The following is a 16881-nucleotide window of genomic DNA, read 5'->3' on the forward strand; positions in this document are numbered from 1 at the left end:
ACTAAAAGCGTATTTGGTGTGCACAGCTGATCAATCAACCGAGGACTGGAATGTTTCCATAAAGCGGGTAGCCTATTACTAGACATAGGTATTAGTTGAGTAGAAGCTCAGCTCGATACTTTCTTTTGATCAACTTTTCTAAGATCTTACTTAACACTGACAAAATAACCATCTCATCTAAGCCTGCAGAGCGCTTACAAAGGATTTGCCTCCCACGCTCTCTCTCTCTCTTAAGCACACACACACACACACACACACGCACACACGCACGCACACACGCACGCACACACCCACCCACCCACCCACCCACCCACCCACCCACACGCACGCACACTGCAGGTGTTATTGCTGCGTATCGCCTTCTTACAAACATCCCGTCGACCATGTCATAGCCATAATAGGGCTGTCAAGTACAAGTCGGTTTACACTTGCGCTTGACTAGGTCTAAGTGTTCCACTGATCCTGCCCTGAGGCTAAATGATCAATTTGCACCTGTTGATTCCCATTATTACTCTCTGGTTGGAAACAAATGAGTCCATTCATTAACTAAAGGAACTAGAGGAGGGAGAGGTGGGGGACTGGTCGTCGCATTCATTACCTCCCGACTCAGGAGGACAGTTCACACAGCTGTTTAAAAGGCCTGCGTGTGGACACACAGGGAGCATAATAATGCAATAGAAATACAACAACAACAATTATAATAATGATAATAATATGCCTAATAATAATAATAAATCATAACTTGTAGCCTATAGGCTTCATGATAATGTCATAAACCGACTTGTGTAGCCTATCATTACAATAATGTATCGATCATTCTCGGGAATAGCCTACTCAAACCGCTCCACGTGCGTCATCATGCGCCAAAGACGAGGTGAATAGCCTACATTCATGAAGCCTCATCAATTATGAACCCATGCATTTCACGACATTATGTCTCATACCGGACAGTACACCAGTGCCCCTGTGGGTCCTTTTATAGCTCGGCCAAGTATGACTCGCTGTATTTATATTTCAGGAGCCCATAAGTGAACAACAAGTGTTCGTCACCCCCGGATCCCATCTTGCAGCGGCTGTAATGCCCAGGGGCCACAGCTGTGAGACGCAGTGACTTTCCAATTCGATTCCAGCGAGAAATCTTAGCCCGGAAAACGTCGCTGTCAAACCATGGACAGAAGAAAACATGGGGGAAAGCGCTATCAATTCTCATTTCGGACACACGTGCTCACCCACACATGCATAAAACATGCACCGCGGGCAGGGATTGATACCCCCTATTTGTGGCCAATCTTTGCAGCTGCGCAATGATCTTTCAAAACGTATTACACCTCTGATTAACTAAACCTAAGTGTGTGTGTGTGTGTGTGTGTGTGTATTTGGTCACTGCACACACGCACACGCACACACACACACACACACACACACACACACACACACACACACACACAATGTGGATGGCGCTGAGCACACAGAGTGATATTCCTTCTATGAATCTATATCTCTGCAGATAACTCGAACGGCGCGTGCTAATTAAGACGAATGCGCCACCGGCTCCCAGTAATGACAAACGCGTCTGGACTTTCTTCAACGGAACGGGGGACTGTGGCATTATAACGGAGCCCGCATTGCATCACGGGCACGGAACCCGGTTCCCTTCCACACGCCAAAGCTCGAGCCAGCCCCAGGGAAGAGACAACACCGGCTTAATTTAGAGTATCAATTATTTGCCAAAAATGCCGGTCACACTCTCACACGGATAGCTCTGCTGTCGCTCCGGGGCTTCAAAGCCAGCTGCTGTCTGTCTGAAGGCATGCGCACGGCAGCAGACTGAATGCGGTGTTGAGAAGTTTGGGGTGCTGACTGTGTGCGTTGTGTGTGTTTTATTCGCGCCAGCCTATCTAGGCAACAGCAACAGGCCATCTGTGGTCGTCATCGACAATTCCCGCCGAAGGAGGTGTAAATCCAAGAGGATAACTGGGTTGGACTGACTGCCTGGACGGACCACTGATAAGAGGAGGGAAAGTAGCTTTGAAGTGAAAGTTCAATTGCAACCTGAGAGATTCTGCGAGACGCGTGGAGATATTCCTGTATTTTTCGGTCACTCTATTCCGCAAAGGCGCGATGGAGGGACGCAGCTGACGGTTTGGGACCGAAGCCTCGAAGAGGAGAAACGAAGAGAAGGAACAGAACTGCCCAAAACGTAAGTATCCACGAACGTTTGGCAACCTGTGTCCATCACGCGCCCATTGCGCCCAAATAGGTCTTCTCTTTTAGGGGCAAACCCCTGGAGAAAAAAAAGAGAACAATCGATAAGATGTCGATTCAAATATTGATTCCTTTGGGATAATTTCCCTAATTAATGTGTGAAGTACTGTTTTCATATCTTCTTCATCATATCTTGTTCTTCATATCTTCATTAGGTTGCGTAACCTTTCAATTGAACTTCAGTCATGTCTTCCTGCTCAAGGGCATAATGCTCTTCAAGTGGTTATCATCACATTTAATTGACTGTGAGTGTAAATGTACTAATTGGAAAAGCATAATGATATAAAGATATGGATACTGTAGCTTATGCTTTGCATCCTTGTTTGAATGAAGACACTATTGAGGAGAGGGTAGAACAGGTGGTTATCCTAATAGAAGCTACGCATCAAGTCTTCGTCAGTGCTCAAGGTCCTTAAAAGGTCCCTGGTTGCGGCGCAGATGCTTTACAGTTGTTTAATTCAGATGCCTTGCTTATGAATGGATGACTGCTAAATCTGGATAATAACTGTTTGTTTCAATTGACAGTGAACACATACGCTTTCAAAGCGCTCAGTCAAGGCACATGAATTGGACTATTTGGGATGACGTAAGCCTAATTCACGAAACATATGATCGAGTCTAGTGATTTTTTTTAGACTTGTTTTAATGGTGTGACCTACTTGGAAATCCTTCAAAGACACTCCACCAAAAACACTTCACCAAAAAGTGAGAGCCCCCTATTCCCCCCCTTCTCTTCATCCTCCACGCACCCACCCACGCACACACACGCACACACACACACACACACACACACACACACACACACACGCACACACGCACACACACACACACACACACACACACACACACACACACAAACACACACTTTGACCTCAGAGTAGGTCATATACAATTCATTTAGAATTCATCCCCATACTGCAGAGCCAAAACAAGCTCCACAGGTGGGTGTTTCAGTGTTTTCCGGAATGTTCTTGTTGAGATGGAAGGACGAACTGGGTCAGTGTGTTGGTGCTCGGGGCTGCGGATCACCCAGTTCCACAGCTGCAGGGGCAACGATACACACCTCAATGACTGCCAGCTCCAAAACCATCAATGAATATCATGGAATGGAATGAGGAGTTCCTCATTTCATTCCATACATTACAATGAGCCCATCCTCCAATTTCTACTTCCACCAGCCTCCACAGATAGGTAGATAGATAGATAGATAGATAGATAGATAGATAGATAGATAGATAGATAGATAGATAGATATAGTGGATAGATAAATAGAGATCTGGATAAATAGTGTGGTGTGTGTGTGTGTGTGTGTGTGTGTGAGAGTGTGTGTGTGTGTGTGTGTGTGTGTGTGTGTGTGTGTGTGTGTGTGAGTGTGAGTGTGACTGTAACTGTAAACATTGCAGTATTTCATTCCAACATCTATGAATCGTGGATCGTCCACACCACCAGCGCCTGCGGCTCTTTTTTGCATCATGACCAGAAGCCAATTCTGGCCAGTTACGGCGCCAGCAACCGATCATCATTCTTAACACTGCAGCGGAATTTGTCTGTCAGCCAGTCAGAGGCTGGCTGTCTCGGGGGGGATTCAGTCAGTCTTTCTTTCCCGTGAAGGATCAGAACCACTGATACACAAAAGGCCTGAGGGGAAGTGGCGAGTTCAAGCAACCTATCATCTCAGTGTATATTTAGTTGTTATTTACTGTAAACCAACCACAGCGTGAATTATTGATAAGTGGGCCACTTTTGATGCAGTGGTCTTGTTTGTTTTGAGCCAGTATTGATTTGAACTGGAGTCACCGAAGTTTGACTTGAACTAGGGGGAGGCTGGCGGAGATAGAGATCAGAGGACAGGCTCATTGTAATGCACGCAATGGAACGAGGAATCTTTACCCCCATCAGCCTCCCCCTGACTTGAATAACACCTCTCTGACAAGACAAAAAAAAAAAGAGTTCTACATGGCACCAAAATAAACAGTGCTTCAAAGGGTTCCACTACCTTTGACAGCAAAAAGAACCCCTTTTTCAAAGTGTACATTGAAATACCCTACACCCTATTTAGAGCACTGCCTTTGACCAGGACCCAAAGTGATGGATGGCCAATAACACAGCAGCAGAGCAGAGCTCCCTGTGAGATAAGACCGAGCGGGTCTGTATCATCTGCGTTTGTAAGAGGGATGCTCTGAATGCGATCACAGCCATCCTGTGTGTGTGTGATCTTGTACCATCCATCTGAGAGATGCCCAGGCTTGCAGCCCTTTGGTAGTCAGTCCCCTGAGAAACACACACTGGATATCTGCCCTCGAAAATTCAATTTAAACCACACAAGCCGACAGCAGTGGGACATGGTATGCTGTTACATGAGGAGGAAGGCTATGCATGTCAATTGGATACTATACCACAACTTGGTCCCTTGATACACCCTCATAGGATGAGTGACTAATGAGAAACTGGGAACAGCTTTGAGAAAGGGCAAATTCACACTCATTGTGCCTCCTCCCCCCCCTCCCCCACCACCACCCCCCACCAGAGAAGAGCTGTTGTGGTATTTTTTTCTGAAGGAGCTTTCAGACTATGTTCACCGGCTGTTCATGTTATACAGTCGTAGGCGGCTATTGGTCTCAAGACCGTTTTCACCCACCCATGAGGAGTAGGCTACTCATACTGTACTAGTCTGGACCAAAATACACTTTACTCTTACGAGAGAGACAGTAAATCATGATATGGTTGCATGATGGAGAGATAAAGAACATTGCAAGCTTTATAGGACTATTCTTAGGCTACTCATTCCAAAAGTTCCAGTGATAGACGCAGTACAAAGGGTTCTAACCAAAGTTGGTACATATTTATGAAATCCCATTCTTTAGTGCTTGTGCTTGGATGCTGAGAGAGGCGTCCTGTCAAACTGTCTGGTTTGTGAAAGTACCGTATAACATGAACTACTTCAAACAAGAGGAGTGCATTACTCATACCTTACCAAAAAGCTATTGGTGATGATTCACCGCGGAGCAAAGAACACCGGAACAATAAGTGAGAAATCCAAAAAAACGACTCAGGTAAAAGGGGTTGGAACGATTACAACGATGTAGGCTATCATTTCATAATCATTGTGGCATTTAGTTTGGACTCTCGCCACCCCCGCAAAACACAAAACGCATAACATCAACTATTCCGAACTCCACATAGGCCGACTGTACCAAAGTGTGGAGGAGGGAGGGAGGCGGCGTTTGAAATACACACGCATAAACGGCTACTCATCTGGCACAGATCGTACTCGTTCTTCAGTAGAGTAACAGCGGGGGGGCTTATGATAAATACCAGTTACAATGCAGTGACACAGTATCCATAGTCGTTAAGAGTCCAGGAAATTAATTCATGCATGCGAGCCGTGGGTAGGTTATCTGGAAGTGGATATTGCGGCAATGGTAAAGGACGCGAAGGCTAAGGCCGAAAACCGGACGCTTCAGTACCAGCAAACTTTGGTGAGTTTTTATAAGCCCAAGCCCTCATAAAGCACGCATTATCATTTATGACATAACTCACTGTAATAGTGAAAATGACCTCTATGCCCATGCATTTCATTTTGCACACAGGCACATGTGTGGCGTCTGTTCTGTGGGTTATAAATATTGGATTAATATCTCTTTTTTATGTAATTGACAGAAGGCGAATTCACAGAAAGCAGTTTGCTTGTCCCTCTGTAATTGCCGTGGCAGAGCTGCGCCGCGCTACTTGAGAACAATGTGTTGAGAAATCGATTTAAGCCATTGATCCATTTCTACAGCAAGCACTCTTGGTGTGTGTGTGTGTGTGTGTGTGTGTGTGTGTGTGTGTGTGTGTGTGTGAGTGTGTGTGTGTGTGTGTGTGTGTGTGTGTGTGTGTGTGTGTGTGTGTGTGTGTGTGTGTGTGTGTGTGTATGCGAGGGTGCGTGCGTGCTGCGTGCGCTGTGCGTGTATTTGTCTGCGCGTCTACGTCCGTGTGTGTCAACATTCCTGGTTTCAAGTCTGAAATGCAATCAGAACCCCAATCAAAATGGATTTAGAATAGCCTTATAGAAAAGATGATCTGTTCTACGCCACCTGTTTGATGACATATGATTGCTATTTGATAGTTTAAGCATACATATCGAGCCATATCATTGCAGAGAGCTTTAGTCTACCCCTGAGTACTGTCTTTGAGCTGTAGATAAAAAAGAATACTATAACCTACACATTATCTTTTTCAAAAAATTATGAAATATTTCATAATTTATCCCAGTACTTCATGCACATCCTCCATCTTCACTTTCTACTCTTCCACCTGCCTGCGCTACTCACCTGTTCTCCACAAGTGTCTCTCCATCCCTTTTTTCTTCTCCATCCCTCTCTCCCTCCCGCCATCCTTGCTCGCTCTGCCCCTCTACTTCTGAACTAAAAGTGGAGTCTTTCTGAATATTAATTGCTTCATGCACCAGTTTCCCCCCACTCATGTCATAGCAGGATTGACAGCCATACCCTGGAGCTCTGCACAGGGATATCTTTATACAGAGAGAGAGAGAGAGAGAGAGAGAGAGAGAGAGAGAGAGAGAGAGAGAGAGAGAGAAAGAGAGAAAGAGAGAAAGAGAGAGAGAGAGACCAGGATGATGATTGATGGATGGATGGATGAAAGTGATCCTCCATACTGGTGTCTGTTTCACTGAAGTGTCTACGTGTGTGTGTGTGTGTGTGTGTGTGTGTGTGTGTGTGTGTGGAAACTGCAGTCTCTTTCTCTGTCTGCTGTATCAAACTGCAGCAGTTGCCTGTCTCTGGGTCCTCTGGTCCTCAGCTTGGAGAGGAGAGGCAGCTCAGATGCATTTTTAGATTTTCATTGGTGGAAATTGGCTGTAGGCAGGTAGGCGTCAAGGGGTAGCAGCAGAACTTGACAATGTACTCGTGAGGTGTGTGTGTGGAGGAGTGTCTCTGTTGTATAGAAGTGGTGTGTGTGTGTGTGTGTGTGTGTGTGTGTGTGTGTGTGTGTGTGTGTGTGTGTGTGTGTGTGTGAGTGTGAGTGTGTGTGTGTGTGTGTGTGTGTGTGTGCGTGTGCGTGTGCGTGTGCATGCGTGCGTGTGCATGTGAGTGTCTGTGTGTGTCTGTGTGTGTTTGTGTGGGCGTGTGCGTGTGTGTGAGCGTGTGTGTGTGTGTTCACCTGCGCTCGCCTGCGCGTGTGTGTACCACTCGTGTGTGTATGTGTCTTTGGGCCCTTGCTCATGAGTCACAGAGCTATTTTCTGCCTCCTATCAAGAAGAAGATCAATGTGTGTTATTTGTCTGCGTGAAGATCAATAGTAATGTAAAATGGCGGCCAGTCTCCCTCTCCTAAATGTGTTGCCAGCCCTCGTCCTCTCCTCTGACCGCAATCGAACAGCGCCCACATTGATTCGTCCCTTCATCATTCACTCCTTGCACCTTCAGATCACTACTGTGTGTGGGTGTGTGTGTGTGTGTGTGTGTGTGTGTGTGTGTGTGTGTGTGTGTGTATCAGACTGCTGTCTGTGCTTGCTATTCATTAAAGCCCTTCCATCAGCTGAAATGGAGCTACCAGCTTTTTTTCCAAAGGGAAATTGATTGACACATGCCTCATAGTCAAGATATTAACCAAGCATGGGAAGGCCACACATTTATTACGGGGGCAGTGAGGTGACTACCTATACCCTTCCATATTAAACACCACTTATAAATCCAATATGGGGGCTGAACATTGACAAATGACTCTGGTTTTTATTGTTTTTCAGCTAGTGTCTGGGTCATAGCCTACAGTTGTGTACAGATGGGTCTGAAAGTGCACCTTGTTTTACTACCATTTACCTTGGATGGCCGTTACAGGAATAGTGATGAGAAGGATAGTAGAAGTTGTGAAGAATATGATTCATTCAGCATGGATCAGATTGAGGAGAATAAAGATTGTTATGATAACGTTTACAATAAAGAAAGAGCTAGGATAGAAATGTCACCTCTCCAGCAAAATGTTATTTTCCCATTTCGATTTTCTAGATAGAAGGACTGATGTAATTTTCCAAAGGAAATGTCATATAAATGTAATAGTTACCTCGAAAACATTGATTTATTATTCATTGCAAATAAATATGGTGGTGTATTATAGAGTGTGTGGCTTTCTCTATTGTTTTCTTAAATGTATTATCAATCAGCGCCGTGATATCATTTACATACATTATATTTCCATATATTGATTTGTTTATATGTATGTGGCAGAGGTGATTTAAGACAACTTAAGTGTCGCCCACAGACCTTGAGGATTTCTTCTTGGCCTCATGGTAGATGCTTGTGTCTTCCATGTGGGAGACTCGCGTTCAAACCCTGCCCATCACATATACTATATTTTTTTAATATATTGATATATTTTTTTAATAATATTTGATTGATTTTCGGAAACAAACAATTAGCAACAGACAGCACAGACATGTACTCTTTCTAACTGTACTTCACCAGATTACGGTTTGGTCCTCTCCTCTGAGACCTCAGAAGACATCAACAAGATAGCAGCATGGAACTGAATGGATCACGATGCAATATCCATAATCCCCAAATCATAGTGTCACACTTAAAGCTCTATCACAACCATTACAAAGCAATTGATACGACAACTCAATTATTAATACTGCAACGATGTCGATATTTACAGTCTTGATCCTCTTACTCTGGGGGGTGCTTTGTTATGTTCTCCAGCACCAATAATCGACATGGAGGTGCCGGAGTGGTCATGTGACCAACTTGTGACAGCTGCAGTGCAACCTGGGACAGGTCTACGGGTCACTGCATTCTAGAACTGTTGTCTGGTGCAATGCATCCTGGGACAGTCCGCCTCCTGTGTGACTCATGGGATGGAGGGATGGAACAGGTAAAGGGGAAGAGAGGCCAGTGTAGGTAGTGTAGATAGACAGAGAGAGAGAGAGAGAGAGAGATAAAGAGAGAGAGGAGAGGGAGAGAGAACATGATGAGAAACGCAAGGTGTTATGGTGACTTCGTCACCCTTTTAAAACACTTTTTTGTACGTGCGTGTGTGGGTGTGGGTGTGGGTGTGAGTGTGAGTGTGCATGTGCGTGTGGGTGCATGTGTGGGTGTCTGCGTGTGGCCGTGTGTGTGTGTGCGCTTGTGTGCGTGCATGTGGGTGCATGTGTGGGTGTCTGCGTGTGGGCGTGTGTGTGTGTGCACTTGTGGGCGTGCGCGTGCGTGTGTGTGTGTGTGTGTGGTAAGCCTCTGTCAGAGCAGATGTTAGACACAGCATGTCCATGTCCTTTAGGCCAGAGGGTGGCTCAGGATTTGGCTGCTGTAAGGATCAAAGCCATGATCAACCTGAAGCAGGAAGTACCCCACAGAGCACTGCAGATACATCCGAATGCCATCCACATTGTGTGTGTGTGTGTGTGTGTGCATGCGTGCATGTGTGTGTCTATGTGCATCAGTGGGATGCCTCTAACACACACACACACACACACACACACACACACACACGCACACACACGCACACAAACACTCTGTCTCTCTGCACGGGGGTTTAGCTCCTCATAGTCAGCATTCCTGACTGCTCTCACACACAGAGAGCTGGGCTCAGTTCCATCTTAGCTCCTGTCGGCTCACTGTAACGGTACAGTACCTGCACACCTGATGATGCGGTATACTGCACTGCAGGTGGAGGGGGATGACAAAGACCTCTTCAATGTATGTGGGCACCAGAGGGAAAGAACAATCCATGCAGAATTGCATCGTACCTCAGGTTTAAACATGACCGGTTACACGTGAGCATCCATTCACCAAGGTCATATGGTGAGACAGTGTGACGTAAGTGTAATGTAAGTCGCTTTGGATAAATTCTATTTATTCTAATTCTAAATTCTATAAACGCCGTTTATTTATTCTCATTTATTATTGTGTTTTAGGAATCGACTAAGAAGGATTGTTATGTTTGCGTAGAAACAGACACAGGTGTGCGATATTAGTTTCCGCAGGTTACGTTTTAATGGCTCATCTTTTGCTGGTGTCCTAGACCGTCTTTCTCTCCCTGGATTGTGTAGGATTATGCAAATCAAAGCAGTGCTCCCCTGCAGTTAACCCACGACAGGGTGACAGTCTCTCAGCTTGATGTTTCAATCGCTTTGACATGATCCCACGGCTCTGACTTGAGTTTGTTGATGTGTGTGTGTGTGGGGGGGGGGTGGGGGTGGGGGTGGGGGTGGGAGGTGGGAGTGGGGTGTTGCTTGACGGGGAGGATTGTGTATGTGTGTGTGTGTGTGTGTGTGAGTGGGGGGGGGGAAGTGCGGTGTTGCTTGACAGGGAGGATTGTGTATTTGTATGTGTGTGTGTGTGGGGGGGGGAGAGGGGGAGTAGTGGGAGTGTGGTGTTGCTTGGCAGGGAGGATTGTGTATTTGTGTGTGTGTGTGTGTGTGTTTGCGAGTGAGTGAGTGTGGAGGTAGCTTTGGTGCAGTGAGCGCTGTTGAATTTCAGTGTGAGTGCGTGTGCATGCTTGTGTGTGTGTGCGCGCGCACACGCGTGTGCGGGCACGAATGTGCACACGTATGTGTTTTCATGCTTGTGTGTATTGACTCTGTCGTTCAGCAGCTGACTCCCAGATAACTACTCCTCTACCAGCCTCCATTACCTTTATTAATGCAGTCAGTGTGGTGAGTCAAACCTCACACTTCCACTGCTAATTCAATTTCCAGACCTCTCTAGAGCCCTCAAGGCTGGGATTAGCTATATCGCTGTACTGCAGTTCAGATTCCCTCTGTCTTATTACAGAAGGCTGTTTAATATTACTGCGGCTAAATATGACTGTTACACTTCATGAGTCAGAACCGAAAATGTTGGCTATGAGTCAGAACCTCAAATTTTGGCCATCGGGACCATCTGGAGGTACGATCTCATCGTGATTTTTTGGAAGGTCTATATCAGGGGACTCAATCGGCCGCCTGGCCCGGCCACGCCGCAAAACCTAGTGGCCACTCGTGGTACTGTTGTAGTTCGTACAATTCCCAATGTAATTCCAGTGGCAGAGTCTATGTTGTTTCCTGGCCAAAATGAGATCGACTCCAGCGTGACTTTTACGTTCTACTATTGCTTTCAAATGCAACGCCTTGACCGTCGTCATTTTTTCTATACCCGAGATTGGAAGCATTTCTCGTACTTCTATAAAGCGTTGAATTCTTCTGGTCGCGCCTACACCAGCCAGGGCAGTCAACCAGGGCGCCTGCAGAGAATGTGTGAGCAGCACGGAAAACTGATAGACACAGATGCAACGAGACAGTACAGTACATTACATTAGATTCTCTGTGCAGTAGCCTAATTATTCTGTATGCTCTCAACAATGGTTCTAACCTGCTACTACTGCAAGATCATGCAAGATCAAGATAGTAGTGTAGCCTAATTCACACTCACTGCGATAATGAAGGAATGATTGTAATGTCATGATGTTCACAAATTACGACTTTGTGATGAGAAACTGAGTTGTCCAGCTGTAATGAAATAAGATATGATTTAAGAAAATGTAGTATTTCTAATGCATAGGACAGCTTCAGGAAAGAAAGTGATAGGGTTATTATCAAATTCATAACCAAGCTTAGAACCGAGAGACGTTTTTATGACCGATCTAATAATCTTGTCAACCAATGGCTGATAATAACTATTTAAGGCCTTGCTTGAGGTCATTGGCAAAATTGAGGATATTAGACTGTGGATTAATTTAATATCATCCGTACACATCTGAAGGTAATGTATAAGGCTTCCTATGAGATTTCTCCAACTTTCTACATTGTCGTCTAACTTTTACCATTCCATCGGTTCAAACAGTTACGGCTGGACAGTAGATTATCTGAAGATGTGGGTATCGGCAAAGCTTCCATGCGCTTTCTATCGAACCTTTATTTTAGCAGCAAGTCCCATTGAGACCAAGGTCTCTTTTACAAGGGAGCCCTGCATACACACAGTTTACAATAATACATCATACACATAGAAAATTACAACATAATAAAACCAATCAAGAAAAACAAAATTTTTCAGCAAGGAGGTCCTCAATCAAAACTCTAGGAGATCTAAGAGCAACCAATTGAAATGTTAGAGCAATAAGGCTTCATACGCTTTATACATAAAAGGCTTTAAGTATGAGTAATGAAGAGATATACAGGACTATAAGGAGGTCCAGCCAACTTTTTTAAGTGGGCAATGATGAGTATTAAAACTATCACCTGTGATAAAGCGAAGAGCTTTATGGTAGATGGCATCCAAAGGTTTAAGAGTAGTGGCTGCTGCACTTCGGTAGATGACATCACCATAATCGAGGACTGACATGAAGGTTGATTGCACAATCCACTGTCTGCTGTTCAGGGAAATGCTACTTACAATGTAACTATTACCGGTGTCTCACGATTGGCATTGAATCAAACTAATACACACCTATAGGCCTATAGCTGTTGTTTTATTAAGTAAATATCAAATCATTAGGCTACAGGAGTCGATTTACAACTAGGCATTCTGGAGCATAAATAGGCTATAACTTTACTTGGAAACTTGTATTATGTGGGCAATTAACTTTTAGACATCACAGCTTCAGAACAGAAGAGAATAAATAAATAAAGAATAAATGTTATATTTTGTTCATAAGCAGGCTTGATAGAACTGAGGGACGCTTTCATGAGCGGATCAGTTGATATCGACAATCTTGTCGATCATGACACGTGATGCAAGATATTTAGAAGGCCTTTTTGGTTATAAAAAATCAGTGATATTTGGACCATGTTTTCTTTGGAATACTAATTTCTGTCTGATGATATCAAATGAATTATCACTGTACACATCATGGCTGAAAGCAAGCGTTTATGTTCTCTTGCGATCAATATACAGATCCAGCAGTATTCATTCATTTATCAAGTCATTACAATTTGTTTCAACTTTGAATGCAGAAGGGCCAAATTGAGTTCCTCACATGACCTATTTCCTACTCTTTATGATAAGGCTACGTCAAGAATGAAATCAGATGGAGGCTAGATGGTCTTGACAATAAAGTTGCTGGATGATGATGAAATAACATGAAATAACATGAAATATTGTGGCCATATAAAAACAAATTGCTTGGTATATTTATAACAGCTACTGTAGGCAGTTTAATTGTTTCTCATTAAAAAAAAAAAAAAGGATTTGGACAGAATCTGAATAAATTATACTACTGGTATCCTAATAGGACAATGATGATTTTGCCATTATAGTCCAAAAAGAGAGACTGAAAAATTGCTTATGGTAATTTATTCATTCAATAAGAAGTAGCCAGAGCAGACATCATAGTCACTGAGTTGATGATTATGACTCGAAACGTTTGTCCTTGGTGATTTGTTATTGTATTAACAAATGATCATAAAACAACGTTTAATCTTGTTTTAATCTGTAAAAGAAGTCATCGTGCTATAGCAGGTTGATCGAGAGTTTAGCACTACAAAATTCTATCTGCGTAAAGTATAGTTCAGATATTGAGCATCAAAGATTGGACATCTCAAAATTTAGAAGTGTTAAATAGTGTATTCCTCTCTTGTAGCCCAATAAATCCATCATCCTAAGGGTACTTTAAATGCACAATGTCAAAAACCTGGGACAGTTGAAATTGGGATTATTTAAAAACGGGGTGCAAATGCAGATATAGTTCGGAAAAGTCAATTTCTGTTCAGTTCTATAGGATTCTACCTGACACTACATGAGCAAATTTCAGTTTTGATAGAAAATGATTGATACTTTAGTTGATTGAAGGAGGGAATAGGATTATTGTGTAGAGATAATATAATAACATTGATTTATGTTAATTTATGTTAATGCTTGTTACTGTAAAATATGTTAATGGGTTATGTTAATAGAATTATGTTAATAGTTATATCAGAGCAGTTTTATAATATGCTTTTCTTTCATAACTCAATTTGTTAAATACAACGTTTTGAGATTGCTAACCCAGATCTGCCCGGATTTATGATTGGACCGCAGAGAGAACTTTATAGTTCTATTCATTCTAAATTCAAATGGGCCTGGGCAGATAGAACTATAGTTCTTCATTTTTGTTCTTCTTAAACTACATTTTTTTCATCCACATGTGAACAACTGCCCAAAGAGCAACTTTATGTGAATAACTTATTTTTGATCAACACATCAAATAAAACTTTATACAGTAGTTGTTAAATCTGGAGATGGTTATTGTGTAATCTCAGTGGTAATTTGAGTGGTGATCACAGCTCATTTAACCCACGGACTTCCAGTCCACCTGCCGCTGTCCCAGGGGGCCGTGCTCCAGATGGTCTCTGATTGCCTTCTTGCACGCCCAGGATGGGGCCACTAACGGGCCTCATTTACACTCCTGATGGGGGACGGTGTGTATGTGTGTATGTGTGTGTGTGTGTATGTGTGTGTGTGCGTGCGTGTTTGCATGTGTGTGTGTATGGAGCGTGCGTGTGTGTGGAGCGTGCGTGCGCGTGCATGTGTGTGCTTGCGTGTGTGTGTGTGTGTGTGTGTGTGTATGTGTGTGTGTGTGCATGTGTGTGCACGTATGCGTGCATGTGGTGCTGGCCTGAGTGCGTGTGTGTGTGTGTGTGTGTGTGTGTGTGTGTGTGTGTGTGTGTGTGTGTAGAAGCAGGTTGGGGGCAGAGGGGGGGGCAGGCATTTTCATTCTCATTGGCATATTCATGAATGCAGTAGGTAGGCCTGCAGTATGCGTGTGTGTGTACACCTACAGCAGGTTTGTGTTGACAAGCATTTGCATTCACAGACCCATACTGTAGGTAGATCAGGTACAGTGTGTTAGTATATGTACTACCAGTGCTGTGGTGTTTTGGCTGTGTTTGTTGTCTATTTCTGAATTGTGAATCGATTCCTTTATTCCTTCATTCATGTGGGCTAGTGAACGTTTATATAATGTGTGTGTGTGTGTGTTTGTGTGTGTGTGTGTGTGTGTGTGTGTGTGTGTTTGTGTGTGTGTGTGTGTGTGTGTGTGTGTGTGTGTGTGTGTGTGTTTGTCGTCATGTAGTTCCTAGCTAGCGGGGGCTGTGTACTGCTGGGGGGGGCTGAGTGGTGAGATGAGAGGTTGCCTGCTGTGTGTGATATGTGCAGCTGTCGTAACTAAACGGGTGCTGGGGTGGGTGGGTGGTGGGTGGGTGGTGGGTGGGTGGTGGGTGGGTGGTGGGTGGGGGAATAGGTGGGTAAAGTGAAGGAAGAGATGAGCTGTCTGACACTAAAGGCCTTCACTCTGCCCGTCCGTCCGTCCGTCCGTCTGTCTGTCTGACAGAACCCCATGGCTGCTCTGCTTTCCCCCCCACGCCTCACCTGCTCATGCGAGCAGAAAGAGCGAGTCTGGAGGAAATCGTGATGCCCATCTCAATGAGAGAGGGAGGGAGGGAAGGAGGGAGGGAGAGAGGGAGGGCTACAGAGAGCACTGAGAAAGCTAGAGAGAGATGGGAGAGAGAAGGGGATGGAGAGAGTACGGGAAATGGGAAGGGGAGAGAGGGAGGGAGATGGTGGCTTGCGGACAGTACAGAGAAAAAGAGAGAGAGAGAGAGAGACTGGAGGAGTCGTGATGTTCATCTTAATGTGCCTCTAGCAGCACACTGCTCAGATCAGAGCACTGTGTATTTACAGACGGAGGGAAGGAGGGAGGGAAGGGGGGAGGGAAGGGGGGAGGGAGGGAGAGAAGGAGATATAGAGAAGAGAGAGATGGAGAGGCAGGGACATAGAGCAGAGAATCAGAGGAAACGAGGGAGGGAGAGAGAAGGAAAGAGAAGGAGAGATAGAGGTAGAGACGGAGAGGGAGGGAGGGAGGGAGGGAAGGAGATAGAGAAAGGGGAAGAGAGAGGGAAATGAACTGGCCTGATCCCCTGAGCAGCAGGTGTGTTCAGATTAGAGAACTTCTCTATGTGTGATCACCAGGGGAGGCTGGAGGAGGTAGAAATCGGAGGACGGGCTCATTTTAAGGCACGGAACGGAATCAAACACACGTGTGATCAGGGGGTGTGTATCTATGTCTGTGTGAGCGTCACAGATGCGAGGGTAGATACCCAGATGGGGTGGTATCACATCTGGCAGATATAAGCCTTTTTGTCTGAGGATATTCCACAAGTCTTTTCCACATGTGTCCATGCACTCATTAAATGCATTAGCCTAATGTTCTGCTCCTGGCTGCAAGCGCACACACACATACACACACACACACACACACACACACACACACACACGCAGGCAGGCACTAAAGAGACACACACACACACACACACACACACACACACACGAACACGCCTCTGCTTGAGCTCACATGCCACTTTCCCCACAGCAATGAGTCAGTTAAGAGGCAGGTCCATCTGTCTAAAGTGGCTTCTCCTTGCCTCTCTTATCAGCACCGAGCTGATAGCACTGGATAGAGGAGAAGCAATGGACTGGACGGCCATCTTGCATTTGTCGTGACCTATCCAGTTGTCTTCCGTCAGTGTAGATGGAGGCATTGGAATGGACTACTGCAGCGCACACAAATGTATCTCTACACTCCTGCTCATTTAGTTTCAAAGTCAATGACGTGGGTGACCGAGGCCAGGGACAATGCAGTCCCAACTTCTCCGCTGGATTGGATAACAAGG

The 16881-nt window shown here is 44.8% G+C and overlaps 1 protein-coding gene across 1 annotated transcript in view; it reads left to right on the plus strand.

Moving 5' to 3' along the window:
- Positions 1–5729: 5729 nt before the first annotated feature.
- clcn2a (chloride channel, voltage-sensitive 2a) overlaps positions 5730–16881 on the plus strand; it is a gene marked incomplete at its 3' end in the record, with an annotated part of 30776 nt that continues 19624 nt past the window's right edge. Inside the window, exon 1 of the mRNA XM_083690518.1 lies at positions 5730–5744. The remainder of the gene's footprint in view (positions 5745–16881) is intronic.

Source organism: Argentina silus (genome assembly GCF_951799395.1).
Source record: "Argentina silus genome assembly, chromosome: 18".
Classification (NCBI taxonomy): Eukaryota; Metazoa; Chordata; class Actinopteri; order Argentiniformes; family Argentinidae; genus Argentina; species Argentina silus.